The 5,306-nt window shown below is 46.0% G+C and overlaps 1 long non-coding RNA gene across 1 annotated transcript in view; it reads right to left on the bottom strand.

Annotated features, from left to right (window-relative positions):
* The window catches only part of LOC108542674 (uncharacterized), a 3,213-nt gene extending 2,233 nt beyond the window's left edge, over positions 1-980 (bottom strand). The window contains exon 1 of the long non-coding RNA XR_001889335.1: positions 772-980. This is a non-coding gene — a long non-coding RNA (uncharacterized LOC108542674). The remainder of the gene's footprint in view (positions 1-771) is intronic.
* Positions 981-5,306: the final 4,326 nt, after the last annotated feature.

Genomic DNA, 5,306 nt, shown 5'->3' with positions numbered 1-5,306 from the left:
CCCTCCCTTTTTTTTTTTTTTTTTTTTTTTTTTTTTTTTTTTTTTTTTTTGAGACAGAGTCTTGCTGTGTCGCCCAGGCTAGAGTGCAATGGTGCGTTCTCGGCTCACTGCAATCTCCGTCTCCTGGGTTCAAGTGATTCTCCTGTCTCAGCCTCCTGAGTGGCTGGGATTATAGGTATGCACCACCACGCCTGGCTCATTTTTATCCTTTTAGTAGAGACAGGGTTTCACCATGCTAGCCAGACTGGTCTGGAACTTCTGGCTTCAAATGATCTGCCCACTTTGGTCTCCCAAACTGTTGGGATTACAGGCGTGAGTCACCATGCCTAGCCTCAGCCTACTTTCTGCATCTCCCCTAGAGCACCAGAACTTTAGTAGGCTAGCCCCTGGCTCCACTGCCCAGAAACCCCTCTCCACAGCCTTTCCCTGCCTACCCTGCAATTTACCTCTACCATGATCCTTCTTCTTGACTTAACTCGTTCAGGGCTCTCTCCTCTCTTTTCACCTTCTAACTGCTGCCCCGCTTTAGTTCGGACCCCAGGCTTGAGCAGTCTCTGTCTCTCTGATTCTTCCTGTGGTCTGTTCTTGACAATCCCTTGGGGGCTGTTTGTGAAATATGCCCTCTGCTTCTAACTCATCTCCTAGGTATCCTCACAGAAGACTGCCTTCTTAGTGGGGGCCTGACTCAGAAGACCTCTAGTTCTTCCACAGTGTCTTCTGGGGCCAGGTCCGCTGTTTCTCACCGAGGTTTGGAGAAAGGCAATGACTTACCATGGTCATGCAGCATGTTAGCGGCAGAGCTGAGACTACCCCAGGCCTCCTGACTTCCAGCCCAGTAGTCTTTTCCAGGAATCAAGCTGCCTCTCGGAAGACTCAGGTCTTCTAGCCAGCATCAGTTCCCACCCACTGACTGCACTGTGCACCCATCTCTGTTAGCACTTCCTTCCTGAGCCACTCTATTAAAACTGAAGCTGGCTCGTCCAGGCTTCTGACTCAGCAGCCCAGCAAAGAACATCCAGCCATGTCTGCATCTGATTAAGGAAACGCCAGGGGCAGGAAATTTTTTTTTTTCCTGGCTGAGTCGAGGAGTGCAAAAAGAGGTGGAGACATTCAGTAAAATAGTTAAGATTTGAGAAGAAGGTAATCTCTCAGCACAAGATGTACCATAGGGACCACAGGGGTGGAAGAGAAGTGGAAGGCCTTTATCAAAAGATTTAGAATTACCAGTTAAATACATTTTGGTACAGAAGGATATTTACTGGCTTGGAAGGACCCTTGTGATACACTGATAGCACAATATCATGGTGGAAATAGGATGTTCCCAGTTTTTTGTTTTGTTTTGTTTTTGATGGCGTTTCACTCTTATTGCCCAGGCTGGAGTGCAATGGCGCGATCTCGGCTCAGTACAACCTCCACCTCCCAGATTCAAGTGATTCTCCGGCCTCAGCCTCCCGAGTAGCTGGGATTACAGGCACCTGCCACCATGCCCGGCTAATTTTTGTACTTTTAGTAGATACGGGGTTTCACCGTGTTGGCCAGGTTGGTCTTGAACTCCTAACCTCAGGCGGTCCACCTGCCTCGGCCTCTCAAAGTGCTGGGATTACAGGTGTGAGCCACTGCAACCAGCCCAGTTTCAGTTTTGTAAAAATAAGTTGAGAGTGTCCCCAAAGTGCTTATGAGTAGCAGCTAAAAGTTCCCCTCCATGCTCTGCACCCATGTTAATTTTTGCCCACAGGTAGATAATTGGAAAACAATTACCACAACCTTTAATAGTTACTGTGGCAAGGGTGTTCCCTTGTGAATAAGTGGAGTTGGGAATCTTTCTTCATCACAATGCCCCATGGTGAACTGCGCCATCTTGGTAAGCGTGGACCTGGGACAGTTTCCACTAGATCTCTTCCACATAGAACTCAATAGCCCCTGTCTTTGACATCAAGATGTTTTCTGACTGTGAGGAGGATGTCCTGGTACTCCTTGCCACAGGGTGACTGATACCTGGAGCTCTCTCTCTCCCCTGACATCGGGGAACCAACCACATCTGAAGCAGTTTCAAAGAAGCAGTAGGGTTGTTATCTGTTCTGGGTTGAACAGTGTTCCCCTTCCCAAATTCATGTCCATGTGGAACCTGTGAATGTGACTTTTTTTGCTGGGGAAATACTTTGCAAATGTAATAGGGAAATTAATACAAGGTCATACTGAATTAGGGTGGACCCTAATTCAATGACTAGTGATCTTATAAGAAGAGGGAAATTTGAACACAGACAAACACAGAGGGAAAACAGCCATGCAAAGACAGAGGCAGGGATTGGAGAGATGTGTCTACAAGCCACAGAACATCAAGGATTGCTGGCAACCATCAGAAGCTAGGAAGAAACAAGGAAAGACCCTCCCCTAGATCCTTTAGAGAGAGCATGGCCCTGTCAACACCTTCAAGTTCAGACTTCTGCCCTCCAAGACTGTATAGTTTTAAGCTCCCCGGTTTATGGTAATTTGTTATGGCAGCCCTTGGAAACTAATACAACACTTCTGTAGAAGAAACCGGCTCCATCTCTTGAAATGCTGCTCCAATCATGACCTGAGCGGAAAGGTGCTCATCAGCACAGGACACACAGTCAAGTGGAGGAACCGCATGGCTCTTTGATTATGCTCTACACTCATCTACATGTGCATACAGAAACAAGTCTGCAAGGTACCACAAGACTTGTGTCTGGATGATAGGTTCTGGGGTATCTTTATCTTTTTGCTTTAACTTGTCTATATTTTTGAAGTTTCCCACAATGAATATGTGCTACTTGTATAAAAAACATGTATTTATAGCTATATCTACCCATCACCTATCTATCTATCTATCTATCTATCTATCTATCTATCTATCTATCTATCTATCTATGTTTAAGTTTGATAAAAGCAAACTCTTCTGGAGAAGTATCTTCTGCCACTAGGAACATTTTTGTTCAGGCCAGGCTGTGTGCTCTGCAGAAGGCAAGCAGGGCTGCTGAAGGGGTCCTGCTCTCCTTCCAATCTCTGTCCTTCCACAAACTGGCCCCCAGCCCCAGGTAAGAGTTAGCTAATTCCTAGAGCTAACTACAAGGAGGCTTCTACGTAGTGTGGTTCAAGGCAGGGCTGGAAAAGGCTCTTTGTCCAAAAATAGTGACACTCGGCAAAAAGATCCAGGGACAAGGGAAGGGCAGGCAGAATGATTTGGGACCGGGACAAGGAACAGGACACAGCAAAAAATATTCAGGGACAAGGTAGTGGAAAGGTGCGTGGGACAGTTTAGGAATAGAACAAGAGGAGTGCAGAAAGTGTCCAAAAACAAGTCAGGAAGGAAAATCTTGGTGAAACAAATGGGAAAAACGAAGGTGGGAGTAGTGCAGGCAGAAAAGTCTTGTCCTCCCCACCCAACCACCGCCCCGCCCCAGACCAACCCTCCTTCACACACTTTCTCCTCAGGATAACCTCCCACTTCCCCCACACAGGTGACATCTTCCCACTTGGAGGCTGTGTCCAAGTCTTCTAAAGGACAAGCTTTGTACAGAGGGGCAGGCTCCCTCCCCAAGTGTCCTTTTTAAGTGCAAATCCTCCTGGGAAAGCTGTCAGGGAGTAAATTTCCAGGAAGCCCTAAAGCTGCCCCTTCCCCTGCCTGGGAGGGTGGGGATGGGGCTACTCTCAGTGCTGGCAAGGACTGAGTTGGGAGAAGCTAGGGAATTTGAGAAGCGGAGGGAGTTCAGGGGGCCTCCGAGGACTAGGGTTAGGGGGCAGAGCTCTGGGGACTTTGAGGATTTCACAGTCCTTCTCTCCCCTGGCCCTCTTCCACACACCCCAGGATGGGAAGAGGAAGCTTAAGGAGGATTAAGGGCCAACTAATTATAGGTAAGGAAGTTACCTTAAAGAACCAAACTCACAGCACTATCTCAAGGGCCATGTCTGGCTAATTTACTAGACAAGGGGCGCGGTGTGGTTTTGATAGCAGGAGAGCACACATTTCTGCGTCCAGGTAGACTCACAGGTATTTGGGGAAAGGAAGTCTCCTGGGGACTTTGAGCTATACCGGAGGGGAGTCACGAGGGTGTTTTTCTTCTCTTCCAACATTGCATACCGCTGTCCCCAGCCTTCGATGGGTTCGCAGCACTAGTAATCACTAGGTACAAAATGCCAATCCGGGATTTTACTCATATGGCTGAACCCGAGAATTAACGCATTTCGTCATTTTTCAATGCTCCTATTTCCATCCTTCTTAACGAAAACTTATCTCAAAATCCTCTTCCACCTGGGAGCATAATGCTTATTTGCAGCTTAGGACACATAAGGATTTTCTGTCACTGGGATGAGATTTGGGAATATCCTTCACAGAGTGAGTGAACTGTAAAAAATACTGCATTTTCAGAGTTAGCTCCTCTGAAACCGGAAATGTGAACAGAGCTGACTTAGTGCTAATACTTTCTCTTACTCCTGTAAGAAAGAGGAAAGACTGTGCTAGAGTTAGCAGTGATGTGCGAAAACCACAGTAGAGGTTTTGTTAAGAAGAGCATTTGTGGCTTTTGCACAAGTTATTCCTAAACCAAGGCTGGGGATGGCATATGACACTTTTCAAAGTAGCTTTTGATTGGTATTTCACTGAAATAAAGATCTTTCAGCAAGACCGGAAAGCCAAAAATCTACGTTTCATGACCTCTACAGGAAAGTAATAGCTGCATTGTGGAACATTCTAGAATGGCAGATTCAAACCATGGCCCGGAAGAACTGTAGGCTTTTTGGGGTGGGAGGGGGGTGAGACAGGGAAAATCTAATTCCCAATAAAGGTTTCTGATCGGTTTCCACTCACTCTCCCCACCCCCTCACCTAGTTCTGTGGCTCTTCTCCAGCCACCTCCTCTAGCACAGAGGCTCCTATTAAATAGCTGGGAAAGAGAAGGTAGAGGAAACAGAGAAGAAAGATTAATGCTAATCTCAGGAAGTCCATAACACTTTTAACTCAAATGTTGCTTGCATATGCAAATAATTTGCATCAGGTACCCAATTATACTGTGAGTGTTCCAAAGTATGTCATGCACCTAGATGTGGCCCTGGAAAAAGTCACTGTTGTTTTGTAATTAACCCAGACTTGTATAAGAAGAAAAGAGGGATTTACCAGGTAAACATACATTTATCACTATTAATAAAAGTGAATGAGAAGAGGAAAGAAACAGCCTAATGGAGTAAAATGAATATCTTTGCCTCTTTGGGTTGATTTAAGTGCCTATGGAATAAACTAGTATTTTTAATGTCCAGAGAAAACTGTGAGGTGTTTTTTTTTTTTTTTTTTTT

The sequence above is a fragment of the Rhinopithecus bieti genome, unplaced genomic scaffold (assembly GCF_001698545.2).
Source record: "Rhinopithecus bieti isolate Rb0 unplaced genomic scaffold, ASM169854v2 scaffold_23704, whole genome shotgun sequence".
Classification (NCBI taxonomy): domain Eukaryota; kingdom Metazoa; phylum Chordata; class Mammalia; order Primates; family Cercopithecidae; genus Rhinopithecus; species Rhinopithecus bieti.
This window is presented reverse-complemented; position numbering and strand designations above follow the sequence as displayed.